The following is a 14,501-nucleotide window of genomic DNA, read 5'->3' on the forward strand; positions in this document are numbered from 1 at the left end:
TTAAATTTAGATCTTCTACAATGTATGTTAATAAAGTTTTATAATTCACACTATATAGATTTTACACATATGTTGCTAGATGTATTATTAGCATACTTGTTAAACATTGTGTTGCAGATTATCTGTAAAGATAGCTGCAATAATCCCTACCATCCTGATGCATATCCATTTACAATGCTTTTTTCCTGTCTCATGAAGAATAAAATCTATTTTCCAGCCCCCTGAAGCTGGGCTGGCCTTGTGAATTGCTTTGGCCCACAGAATAGAGTAGAAGTGATACCACAGGACTTCCAAGAGTAAGCCTTAAGAAGCTTTGTGGCTTCTGCTTTTCCCTATTGAAACACTTCCTAAGATGACCATGTGAAGAAGCTTGGGTTAGCCACATAGAGCAGAGATGAACTCTTTTAGCCAACAGCCAGCATCAATCACCAGACGTGTGAATGAGGCTATCCAAGGCGTCCAGCTCCAGTTCAAATCCCTAGATAATATAGTGACCACAGGCAGCACAGCAAATGAATTGCCCACCTGAGTAGGCAAATTGCTGACACAAAGCACTGCAAACAAATGAAACGCTATTAAGTCACACAATATTGGGGTGGTTTGTTACAGGGCAATAAAGAACTGAGATATCCTGATATTAGAAATAATGGTTTGTAGATTCTTTTGAATTTTCTATGTAGAAAGTCATAAAATCTGAATACGTGACAGTTTTGGTTTTTTATTTCCAAACTTTATATTGTTATTTCTTTTTCTCACTTTACCAGTACAATGTTGAATAGGAGTGATTGCATCTTTATTTACTTCTTCATTTTAAAAGGAATGTTTCTTGTGTTTCACCATTAAGAATGATGTTTGTTGTTAGCTTTTATGGATACTATTTATCAGGTTTTACAAGTTTCCTTTACTTCTAGTTTGTTAAGAGCTCTTAATCATAATTAAGTATTAAGTTTACAAGTGCTTTTTTTGGGCATCTATTGAGATAGTTTGTCTCCTTTAATCTGCTAATGTGGCAAATGATATTTATGAATTTGCTAATGTTAAATTATTCTTGCATTCCTGGGAAAAATAGAGTTTGGTCATGATAGATACCCCTTTTAAACATTCTTGGATTCACTTGCTTATATTTTGTTTAGAATGGCTTGCATCTATGTTCATGAAATTGACCTATAATTTTTTTCCTCTTACTTTCCTTGTTTCATTTTGATATCACGGTTTCGCCAATCTCATAGGATGAGTTCAAAAGTATTCACACTTTTTAAATTTCCTGCAATATTTTATATATAATGGAAAATATCTGTTGCTTGAATGTTTGGTAGAACTCTCCTGAAAAAACATTTAAGCTGATTTTTTAAATAGGATGATTTTAATTTTTTTCTGGCACAATTTCTTTAATAATAACAAGACTATTCAATATTTTAATTCTTTTTTAGTCAGTTTTAGTATGATACATTTTTCTGGACAATTTTCCATTTTGCCTAAGTTTTCAAACTGATTTTGTTCTCTCATGATATAGTTTGGATGTTCATCTCCTCCAAGCCTCATGTTGATTTCTAGTTTTATTACACTGTGGTCAAAGAAGATACTTGATGTTATTTCAATGCTTTTGGATTTTTAAGACTTGTTTTGTGGCTTAACACATGGTATATCCTTGAGAATGATCTTCATGCTGAGGAGAAGGGTGTGTATTCTGTAGCCATTGGATAAAATGTTCTGTAAATATTCTGTTAGGTCCATTTGGTCTATAGCACAGATTAAGTCCAATGTTTCCTTTTTAATTTTCTGTCTGGGAGATCTATCCAATTCTGAAAGTGAGGTGTTAAAGTCTATAGCTTTTATTTTCTATCTCTGTCTTTAGCTCTAATAATATTTGCTTTATATATTTGGGTGCTCCAGTGTTGGGTGCAAATAGAGTTGCTATGCCGTCTTGCTATTTGAAATGTTATCATTATATAGTGACTGTATTGGTCAGGGTTCTCTAGAGAGACAGAACTAATAAGATATATATATATGTATGTATATTTATAGATGTATAGATTTACATATACATATATGTATATGTATAGATGTAGATATATGTATGTGTGTGTGTGTATATATATATATATATGGGAGTTTGTTAAGGAGTATTAATTCACACAATCACAAGGTCCCAAAATAGGCCATCTGCAAGCTAAGGAGCAAGGAAGCCAGTCTGAGTCCCAAAGCTGAAGAACTTGGAGTCTGATGTTCTAGGGCAGGAAGCATCCAACATGGAAGAAAGATGTAGGCTGGGAGGCTAAGCCAGTCTAGTTAATCCACATTCTTCTGCCTGGTTTTTATTCTGGCCACGCTGGCAGTTGATTAGATTGTGCTCACCCAGATTTAGGATGGGTCTTCCTTTCCCAGTCCACTGACCCAAATATTAAACTCCTTTGGCAACACCCTCACATAAACACCCAGGAACAATACTTTGCATCCTTCAAGCCAATCAAATTGACACTCACTATTAACCATCACAAGTCCACCCCTTGTCAACTTGAATCCGTATGCATCTCCTGAGATCATATATAATCTTTAAATAAAGACAATAATAAGGTCATAATTATGCCTAACATAATACAACTGTCAGTTGTGCAACCGGAAATGCACCAATCCCCAACCCAAATGCTACTACATAAAGTTAACAATACTTAAATGCTGATATGAAGCCAATAAATTTTATGTCACATGATTTTTAAAAAAGGCAATAAAATGAAGATGTTTTCTTAGTACAAGTGTATACCTGCACAAACATGTTTTTAACAAAAGAAGTACATGACAATTATCGTCCTTGTTTCTTTAGCTGGTCATGTGGTCCTAGCTGGTATTGATGACTGCCTTCTACTACTATTTTGTATTCCCTTTGCCTTCAGCAAGCACCTCAGCAGGTTGTGGTTTTTTTCCTGATGGAGTGACCCAAACCTTCATTCCTGAAGGGTCTGGGCCATTTGTAGTCCTGCTTGGATCGGGCTGTTGTAGTTTTCCATTGACCTTAATCACAGGGCATGGTAATACTAAGAGATGCCCTAATGAATCTTCTGTATTACATGCATACTCTTTCTTATCTCCATTGTGGAGTAGTAGACTGATTTCATCTTGAAAGTCGGGGTCAGTCTCCCCAACCAAAACTGTAACTCCCTTCTCACCCTGTTGGCTTAAAGGTAGGAGGAGCCCAAAGTGTCCAGGTGGCAATCTTAACTTCCAGTTTAATGAAATCATTGTTGTGTCTCCTGGTGGCAGCGTTCCTCCTTCTGGAACTAAGACCTCTAGGCCAGCAGAATGTAATGTCATGGGAACAGAAAGCAAAATTTTGCTAGTGGGTCATTAGGGGTAATGGTGAGTGGTGCCACTTGTGCTCCCACCCCTGATTCCTGGACCCATTAATCCTGGCTATGGGAGAAACAGTACCATATATTGGACACTGATTTAGAGCATGCACAGTTTTCTGGAGAACTTTGCCCCAGCCCTGCAAAGTATTGTCACCTAGTTGGCGTTGTAATTGTGACTTCAAAAGGCCATTCCACTGTTCCATCAATGCAGCTGCTTCAGGATGATGGGGAACATGGTAAGATTGGTGAATTCTATGAGCATGAGCCCACTGCTGCACTTCTTTAGATGTAAAGTGAGTGCCTTTGTGAGAGGCAATGCTATGTGGAATACCATGATGGTGGATAAGGCATTCCATGAGTCCACGGATGGTAGTCTTGGCAGAGGCATTGCATGCAGGATAGGTGAACCCATATCCAGAATAAATGTCTATTCCAGTGAGGACAAACTGCTGCCCTTTCCATGATGGAAAATGTCCAACATAATGAACCTTCCACCAGGTAGCTGCCTGATCACCCCAAGGAATGGTGCCATATTGAGGGCTCAGTGTTTGTCTCTGCTGCTGGCAAATTGGGCACTCAGCAGTGGCTGTAGCCAGGTCAGCCTTGGTGAGTGGAAGTCCATATTACTGAGCCCATGCATAACCTCCATCCCTGCCACCATGGCTACTTTGTTGATGGGCCCATTGGGTGATGATGGGTGGCTGGGGAAAGAGGCTGAGTGGTGTCCACAGAATGGGTCATCCTAACCACTTGATTATTAAAATCCTTCTCTGCTGAGTTCACCTGTTGGTGAGCACTCACATGGGATACAAATATCTTCACAGTTTTTTACCCCTCAGAGAGGTCCATCCACTTACCTCTTCCCAAAAATTCTTTGCCACCAATTTCCCAATCATGCTTCTTCCAAGTCCCTAACCATACAGCCAAACCATTGTCTACAGCTCATGAATCAGGATATATTTGCACATCTGGCCAATTCTCCTTCCATGCAAAGTGCATAACCAGGTATACTGCTCGACGTTCTGCCCACTAGGAAGATTTCCCTTCACTGCTATCCTTCAGGGATGTCCTGGAAAGGGGCTATAGTGCTGCAGCTGTCCACTTTCGGGTGGTGCCTGCATGTTATGCAGAACCATCTGTGAACCAGGCCCTAGTCTTCTCTTCCTGTGTCAACTGATGATAGGGAACTCCCCATGAGGCCATTGGAGCAAGCTGGGGAAGAGAAGGCAGGGTAGCAGGAGTGGAGACCGTGGGCATTTGAGCCACTTCATGTAACTTACTTGTGCCTTCAGGACCTGCTTGAGCTTGATCACGTATGTACCACTTCCATTTGATTTTGGAATACTGCTGTGCATGACCCACTTTATGGGTAGACGGGTTAGAAAGCACCCAGTTCATGATAGGCAGTTCAGGTGGCATGTTAACTTAATGACACATAGTCAAATGTTCAGTTTCCACCAAAGCCCAGTAACAGGCCAAGAGCTGTCTCTCAAAAGGAGAGTCATCTGCAGAAGATGGCAGGGCCTTCCTTCAAAATCCTAGAGGCCCCTGCTGTGATTCACCTATAGGGGCCTGCCAAAGGTTCCAAACAACATCTTTATTTGCCACTGACACCTCAAGCACCACTGGATCTGCTGGGTCATATGGCCCAAGTGGCAGAGCAGCTTGCACAGCAGAACCTTTTCTTGTTCTGGACCCCACCCAAAAGTGGCAGCCTTTTGGGTCACTTGATAAATGGGCCGGGGTAACACACCCAAATGAGGAATGTGTTGCCTCCATAATCCAAATAGGCCCACTAGGCGTTGTGCCTCTTTCTTGGTTGTAGGAGGGGCCAAATTCAGCAATTTATCCTTCATCTTAGAGGGAATATCTCGACAGGCACCACACCACGGGGCCTCTAGAAATTTACTGAGGTAGAAGGCCCCTGTATTTTAGTCAGATTTATTTCCCATCCTTTGGCCTGCAAATCCTTCACCAATAAGTCCAGTGTGTTTGCTACTTTTCACTCACTGAATCTAGTCAGCGTAATGTCATGAATGTAATGGACCAGTGTGTTATCTTGTGGAAGGGAAAATCAATCACGCTCTCTTTGAACAAGATTATGACACAAAACCAGAGAGTTGATATACCCCTGAGGTAAGACACTAAAGGTATATTGCTGGCCTTGTCGGCTTAAGACAAATTGCTTCTGGTGGGCCTTATGGACAGGAATGGAGAAAAAGGCATTTGTCAAATCAATGGCTGCATACCAGGTACTAGGAAATGTGTCAATTTGCTCAAGCAATGAAACCACATCTGCTACAGCAGCTGCAATTGGAGTTACCACTTGGTCAAGCTTACAGTAATCCACTGTCATTCTCCAAGATCCATCTGTCTTCTGTACAGGCCAAATAGGACAGTTGAATGAGAATGTGATGGGGGTAACCACCCTGCATATTTCAAGTCCTTGATGGTGGCACTAATCTCCACAATTCATCCAGTGATGCAATATTGTTTTTGATTTACTATTTTTCTAGGTAGAGGCAGCTCTAATGGCTTCCAATTGGCCTTTCCCACCATAAAAACCCTCACCCTAATAGTCAGGAAGCCAATGTGGGGGTTCTGCCAGTATGTCTATGCCAATTATTCATTCTGGCACTGGGGAAATGACCACAGGATGAGTTCAAGAACCCACTGGACCCACTGTAAGTCAAACCTGAGCTATAACTCCATTAATTACCTGACCTCCATAAACCCCTACTTAATTTATTTATCTTTTTATTTTTATACTATTTCTCTATATATTTTTTATTATACTTTAAGTTTCAGGGTACGTGCACAATGTGCAGGTTTGTTACATATGTATACATGTGCCATGTTGGTGTGCTGCACCCATTAACTCGTCATTTAACATTAGGTATATCTCCTAAGGCTACCCCTTCCCCCTCTCCCCACCCCACAATAGGCTCTGGTGTGTGATGTTCCCCTTCCTGTGTCCATGTGTTCTCATTGTTCAATTCCCACCTATGAATGAGAACATGCGGTGTTTGGTTTTTTGTCCTTGCGATAGTTTGCTGAGAATGATGGTTTCCAACTTCATCCATGTCCCTACAAAGGACATGAACTCATAATTTTTTATGGCTGCATAGTATTCCATGGTGTATATGTGCCATATTTTCTTAATCCAGTCTATCATTGTTGGACATTTGGGTTGGTTCCAAGTTTTTGCTATTGTGAATAGTGCCGCAATAAACATATGTGTGCCTGTGTCTTTATAGCAGCATGTTTTATAATCCTTTGGGTATATACCCAGTAATGGGATGGCTGGGTCAAATGGTATTTCTAGTTCTAGATCTCTGAGGAATTACCACACTGACTTCCACAATGGTTGAACTAATTTACCTTCCCACCAACAGTGTAAAAGTGTTCCTATTTCTCCACATCCTCTCCAGCACCTGTTGTTTCCTGACTTTTTAATGATTGCCATTCTAACTGGTGTGAGATGGTATCTCATTGTGGTTTGGATTTGCATTTCTCTGAAGGCCAGTGATGATGAGCATTTTTTCATGTGTCTGTTGGCTGCATAAGTGTCTTCTTTTGAGAAGTGTCTGTTCATATCCTTCACCCACTTTTTGATGGGGTTGTTTGTTTTTTTCTTGTAAATTTGTTGGAGTTCATTGTAGATTCTGGATATTAGCTCTTTGTCAGATAAGCAGATTGCAAAAATTTTCTCCCATTCTGTAGGTTGCCTGTTCACTCTGATGGTAGTTTCTTTTGCTGTGCAGAAGCTCTTTAGTTTAATTAGATCCCGTTTGTCAATTTTGGCTTTTGTTGCCATTGCTTTTGGTGTTTTAGACATGAAGTTCTTGCCCATGCCTATGTCCTGAATGGTATTGCCTAGGTTTTCTTCTAGGGTTTTTATGGTTTTAGGTCTAACATTTAAGTCTTTAATCCATCTTGAATTAATTTTTGTATAAGGTGTAAGGAAGGGATCCAGTTTCAGCTTTCTACATATGGCTAGCCAGTTTTCCCAGCACCATTTATTAAATAGGGAATCCTTTCCCCATTTCTTGTTTTTGTCAGGTTTGTCAAAGATCAAATAGTTGTAGATATGTGGCATTATTTCTGAGGTCTCTGTTCTGTTCCATTTGTCGATATCTCTGTTTTGCTACCAGTACCATGCTGTTTTGGTTACTGTAGCCTTGTAGTATAGTTTGAAGTCAGGTAGCGTGATGCCTCCAGCTTTGTTCTTTGGCTTAGGATTGACTTGGCAATGCGGGCTCTTTTTTGGTTCCATTTGAACTTTAAAGTAGTTTTTTCCAATTCTGTGAAGAAAGTCATTGGTAGCTTGATGGGGATGGCATTGAATCTATAAATTACCTTGGGCAGTATGGCCATTTTCACGATATTGATTCTTCCTACCCATGAGCATGGAATGTTCTTCTATTTGTTTGTGTCCTCTTTTATTTCATTGAGCAGTGTAAACCCCTACTTTAACTGGAGGGCAACAATGATGTTTTGGGTCCCCTGGATTCAGTGTCAGCTCAGAGCCAGTATCCAGTAGTCCCCAAAATGTCTGATCATCTTTCTTTCCCCAGTGCACAGTTTCCCTGGTAAAAGGCCAGAGTTCTCCTTGGGGAAGGATGGGAGAAAGATTAATAGCATAAATTGTTGGTAGTATAGTGGGGTCCTTCCTCAAGGGGAGCAGACTTCCCCTTCATTCAAGAGGTTCTGGGTCTATAAACTGGCTCCAGTCTGGATATCGATTGAGGGGCCATGATTCTCTGTTTTTATATTTAAAATTAGTCTTTGTCCACTTGACCTGGAATTTTTCTGCTTATATAAATTAAGTAGGAATGCAGTAGGATTCCTATTGATTTCACTTCTAGAAACACCGTGATTAATTAGCCAGTGCCAGAGCTCTGCATAAGTCAAACGATTCTGATTGTTGCTTTGCCTCTGCTGTCCATTATGGTAGCCATGCCCACCTTACCTTTGATGGTTGAGTGCTGCCACTTGGCCTTGCCATCTCGGGATCCAATTATTTCCATTGTATTTAAATTTTGTGGTTGAGTGACTGGGGTTCCCATTGTTAGATCTGGCATACATCAAGATCTAGAAGAGCAATCCTTACAGAGCTCTTCAAAGATGTAGGTGTTGCCCTCACAAATCTATTTCAGAAAGCATTGGTCAAGCATATATATTCTGGACCCTCCCAGCTGGAATGAGAAGGTCTAAAGTGACTAATCCACTCCACCATTCCAATCTCCCTATACCTTTGGATCCCGTTCTAAACCAAGGGAGGAAATCAGGCATTTCCAGCTCGCTCACAGTGGGCCATCTTTTAAGCTATATTTTATCTAACCAAGCAGACAAACTATTAGAATCTTTTTTAACTCCCTGAGCTACAACATTAAATGTAGAATCCCTATTTAGTAGGCCCAAATCGACAAATTCACCTGATCAAACTCTATGTTCCTTCTACCATCATCCCACACCTTAATATCCATTCCCATGACTCTTCTCAAGATTTCTGCTTATATAAATTAGAGAACTCAAGCAGTTCTTTTTGAGTGTAGCACATCTCCTCATGGCCACACTCTGAACCTCACTTCTAGGAGCCCGCTAGGACTTTAGTCTTGTTATAGGTCTAGAAGCAAACAGAGGTGTTGGGGATAGCTCCTGAGGAGAATCAACTTATATTGCCTGGCAACTGCCTCAGGGGAGGCCATCATTGTTGCCTTAGGCAGCGCAGGGTTTATCCCCTCAGACAAAGGTGGAAAGGTTGATGGGAGTGTGGGTCAGGGAGGGGATGTTGCCACTACTGGGGATGAGAAAGCTCTTTCTTCCAGCAAAAAAAATTCATCAGAGTTTACAAGCTCAGTGTCCCCAGTGTCATCAGGGTCCTCCCACATATCCCCATTCCCAGTTGCAGGGTCCTATTCTTTTCCAATCAATGCCCTCATTTTAACAGTAGACACCTGGCAAGGCTGTGGATGCACCTTTCATTGCAGGCCAGCCACTCGCATGATAAAAGCTTGTGTCTGGTTTTCCACAGCTTCATCTCTTTCTCTTCAGGAGATAAGACTCTTACTCAGGGCAATCTTAGAAGATTTGAGGCTCAGTATCTGCTTCTGAAGCCAGGAGTTAGAATCCCTGAGTTCACCATTTTCTTTCATCACTTTGTCCAGTGAACTTAGGAGCAACCAACCAACTTCATTATGTTCCTTGGTTCTCCACATATGGTCAAAGTTATTATGTACAGAGTCACTAAACTCCTTGCCTCTCATAGGCAGTGAATCAGGAGTGTCAAATGCACTTATTTTGCGTAGCTCTCTAAACAGCTCATGCCAGGGACTATTAGTGTTCTCCATACTATTAGAAGTAGAGTCCTTAGCATTTTGGGGTCTAATCATATTTAGCAGCCAATTCCAGAAACCCCAAAACCAACAAAAGAACTCCATCATTAATATTTGTTGGTACCAAAATCTGTATCACTCAGGGTTCTCTAGAAAGACAGAACTAATATATATATATTATATATATAAAATATATATAATATATATCTATAAAATATATAATATATAAAATATATATTATATATATTATATAAAATATATATTTTATAATATATATAATATATAATATATATTATATAAAATACATATAATATATATTATATGTAAAATATATATTATATATTTTATATATATAATATGTATATATATGGGAGTTTATTAAGGAGTATTAATTCACACAATCACAAGGTCCCAAAATAGGCCATTTGCAAGCTGAGGAGCAAGGAAGCCAGTTTGAGTCCCAAAGCTGAAGAACTTGGAGTCTGATGTTGGAGGGCAGGAAGCATCCAGCATGGGAGAAAGATGTAGGCTGGGAGGCTAAGCCAGTCTAGTCTATTCATGTTCTTCTACCTGGTTTTTGTTCTGGCCACGCTGGCAGTTGATAAGATTGTGCCCACTCAGATTAAGGGTGGGTCTGCCTTTTCCAGTCCACTGGCTCAAATGTTAATCTCTTTTGGCCACACCCTCACAGAAACACTCAGGAATAATACTTTACATCCTTCAATTCAATCAAGTTGACAGTATTAACCATCACAGTGACCTTCTTTGTCTTTTTTTATAGTTTTTGTCTTGAAATCTATTTTGTCTGATATAAGTATAGCTACTCCTGCTCTTTTTTGGTTTCTATTTGCATGGAATATTTTTTCCATCTCTTTATTTTCAGCCTATGTGTGTCTTTATAGATGAAGTATGTTTCTTGCAGGCAACGAATTGTTGGATCTTATTTTGTAATCTATTCAGCCACTCAACATCTTTTGTTTGGAGAGTTTAGTTTATTTACATTCGATGTTATCATTGTTAAGTAAGGACTTACTTCTGCCATTTTGTTAGTTTTTTTTTTGTCTGGTTGTTTCATGGTCTTCTTTCTTCTTTTCTTCTTTCCTGTCTTCCTTTTAGCGAAGGTGATTTTCTCTGATGACATGTTTTAATTTATTGCTTTTTATATTTTGTGTATCTGTTGTATATTTCTAAATTTGAAGTTACGATGAGGCTTGCAAATAATATCTTATAACCTATTGTTTTAAACTGATGACAACTTAACAGTGATTGCATAAACAAATTAACAAACAAGTAAAGAGGAAACTGATAAAAACTCTATACTTTAACATCATGCCCTTACTTTTAACTTTTTGTTGTTTCTACTTATATTTTCTTGTACTATGTCTTGAAAAGTTGTAATTATTATTTTTGATCAGTTCATCTTTTAGTCTTCCCACTCAAGATATGAGTAGCTTACACACCACAATTACAGTGTTTTGATATTCTGTCTTTTTGTGTACTTACTATTACTAGTGAGTTTTGTGCCTTCGGATAATTTCTTATTTTTTATTAATGTCCTTTTCTTTCAGATTAAGGAACTCCCTTTAGCTTTCTTATAGGATAGGTCTGGTGTTGATGAAATCTCTCAGCTTTTGTTTGTCTGGGAAAGTCTTGAATTCTCCTTCATGTTTGAATAATATTTTCACCAGATATACTATTCTGCAATAAAAGTTCTTTTTCCTTTGGCACTTTCAATATATTATGTCACTCTTTCCTGGCCTGCAAGGCTTCCACTGAGAAGTCTGCTGCCAGGCATATTCAAGCTCCACTATATGTTATTTGTTTCTTTTCTCTTCATACTTTTAGAATCCTTTCTTTATTATTGACCTTTGGGAGTTTGATTATTGAATGTCTTGAGTTAATGTTATTTGGGTCAAATCTGCTCAGTAACTTTCTTGCACTTGAATATTGATATCTTTCTCTAGGTTTGGGAAGTTTTCTGTTATTATCCATTTGAATAAACTTTCTACCCTCACCTCTCGATTTTCTCTTCAAGGCCCAAAACTCTTAGATTTGCCCTTTTGAAGTTATTTTCTAGATATCATAGGCATACTTTCATTCTCTTCTATTCTTCTTCCTTTTGTCTCCTATAACTGTGTATTTTCAAATAGCCTGTCTTCAAGCTCACTAATTCTTTCTTCTGCTTGATTAATTCCACTATTAACAGACTCTGATGTGTTCTTTAGTATTTCAGCTGCAGTTTTTAACTCCAGAATTTCTACTTGATTCTTTTAAATTATTTCAATCTCTTTGTTAAATTTATCTGATAGGATTCTGAATTCCTCTCTGTGTTCTCTTGAATTTCTTTGAGTTTCCTCAAAACAGCCATTTTGAATTATTTGTCTGAAAGGTCACACATCTCTGTCTCTCTGGGATTAGTCACCGTTGACTTATTTAGTTCATTTGGTGAGGTCATATTTCCTGAATGGTCTTGATGCTTGTGGATGTTCATTGGAGTCTGGGTTTGTTTGCACCCTTCCTTCCTGGGAAGGCTTTCTAGGTATTCAAAGGAACTTGGGTGTTGTGATTTAGTTTTTGGTGACTGCAGCTTTATCTGCATTAGGGGGCACCCCAAGTCCAGTAACACTGTGGCTCCTGCAGACTTGAAGAGATACCCCCCTATGGTCTTAGATAAGATCTAGAAGAATCCTCTGGATTATCAGACATAGACTCTTATTCTCTTCCTTTTCTTTCTCCAAAACAGTCTCTCTCTTTCTCCTCTCCTCTCCTCTTCTCTCTCCCTCTCTCTCTCTCCTTCTCTCTCTCTGTGTGTCCTGAGCTGCCTGGAGCTGGAAGAAGGGTGACACAAGTACCCCTGTGGCCACCATCACTGAGACTGTGCTGCATCAGACCTGAAGCCAGCACAGCACCAGGTGTCACCAAAGGCCTGTGGTAACCACTGTCTGGCTACCAACTATGTTCGCTCAAGGCCCTAAGGCTCTAGAGTCAGCAGGTGGCAATGCCAGCCAGGCTTGTATCCATTACTTCAGGGTGCCAAGTTTCCACCAGTCCTGGGCAGGTCCAGAAATGCCACCTGGGAGCCAGGGCCTGAGGTAAGAAACTTTAGGAATCTACCTGGTGCTCTATTTTACTCCAGCTGAGCTGGCACCCAAGCCCAAGGCAATGTCTTTCCCACTCTTCCCTCTCCTTTCCTCAAGCAGAGGTGTCTCTTCCCTTGGTCACCACTGCCCCAGGCCCACGGTCAATACTGCCTGGCTACTGCTGATGTTCATTCATGGATCAAGGGCTCTTGAGTCAGCTTATGAATGCTGCCAAGCATAGGACTCTCCTTTCTAGGCAGTGGGCTCCACTATGGCCACTGGGGCAGGTCCAGAAATGCCATACAAGAGCTAAACCCTGGAATTGGGGACCCCAAGAGCCCACTTGGTTCTCTACCCCACTGAGGCCACACTGGTACCTAAGCTGCAAGACAAAGTCCCCTTTATCCTTCCTTCAACTTTTCTCAAGCAGAAGGAGCCCCTTCCCATAGCCACCACAGCTGGAAAGGTGCTTGGTGACATCTGAATCCAACATGTGTCTTAGTCTCACCCAAGGCCAATGGCAAGTACTGCTTGGGTTCTACTGCAAATTATTGAGGGCCCTTGGGCTCTAGAGAGAGCAGGTGATGAATGCTGCCAGGACTGGGTCATTCCCTTCAAAGCAATGGGTTCCCTTCTGGCCCAGGGTGTCTGGAAATGTCGTCTGGGAGCTAGGGCCTGAAATGGGGGACTCAGGACTCTGTCTTATGCCCTATCCTACTGTGGCTGAGCTTGTCTTATGCCCTGTCCTACTGTAGCTGAGCTGATATCCAAGTTGCAATACACAGTCCTGTTTACTCTTCCTGCTCTTCTCCTCCAACCACAGAAAGGAGTCTTTTTCAAAGCTGCAAGCTGTGATGCCTGGTGTTGGCAGAGGGATGATGCAAGCACTCCCTTGGCTGCACCAGCTGGTGCCTCACTAGATCATATGCTCCCCAAGTCCACTGGCTTCAAGCCCAGCACAGCATCAGGAATTCCCCCTAGAATTGCAGTCCTTGTGTCCTAGACAGACTTTTAAAAGTTTATTTAGGACCCCAGAGCACTTTAACCCATGGTCGTGAGTCTTTTTGGAATTCAGGTTCCAACCACTGCGATGTGTAATTCCTCTCTGGCGAGGGCTGGTCTAAATGCTCCTTCTGTGGGTGCTGGCTGAGCTCTGCCTGGTGTTGTTTCTCACTGTGACAGGGCAGCACTGGGTTCCAACGCAAAGCCCCACAATGACTGCACTCTCCCTCCCGCAAGTGCAGAGATTCTCTCTCTGTTCCATGCGGCAGCTGCTGGGTGATGAGGGAGGGGTGGTGTCAGCAATTCAAGACTGTCTTTCTTACCTTCTTCAGTGCCTCTTTCAGTGATATGAAGTTAAAACCAGGTATTGTGATCACTCATTGGATGTTTGGTTGTTATGAGGGTGCTTTTTTTGTGTGGACAGTTGTTCAATCTGGTGTTTTTGCAGGGAAGACAATCAGTGAAGGCTTCTATTCAGCCATCTTGCTTCACCTCCCTTGGTAATCTCATATTTAATGAGTGCTAAGTACTTTGAGCTCACTGTGCTTTTAAATTTTGTTTTACTTCTGGCTGCTTAAAATTTCCCCCATCTCTGGCAGGGAAGTGGCTCATGCCTGTAATCCCAGCACTTTGGGAGGCCAAGGTGGGCGGATCATGAGGTCAGGAGTTTGAGATCAGCCTGGCCAACATAGTGAAACTCTGTCTCTACCAAAAATACAAAAATTAGCTGGACA

The sequence above is a fragment of the Gorilla gorilla genome, chromosome 9 (genome assembly GCF_029281585.2).
Source record: "Gorilla gorilla gorilla isolate KB3781 chromosome 9, NHGRI_mGorGor1-v2.1_pri, whole genome shotgun sequence".
NCBI classification, from domain to species: Eukaryota; Metazoa; Chordata; class Mammalia; order Primates; family Hominidae; genus Gorilla; species Gorilla gorilla.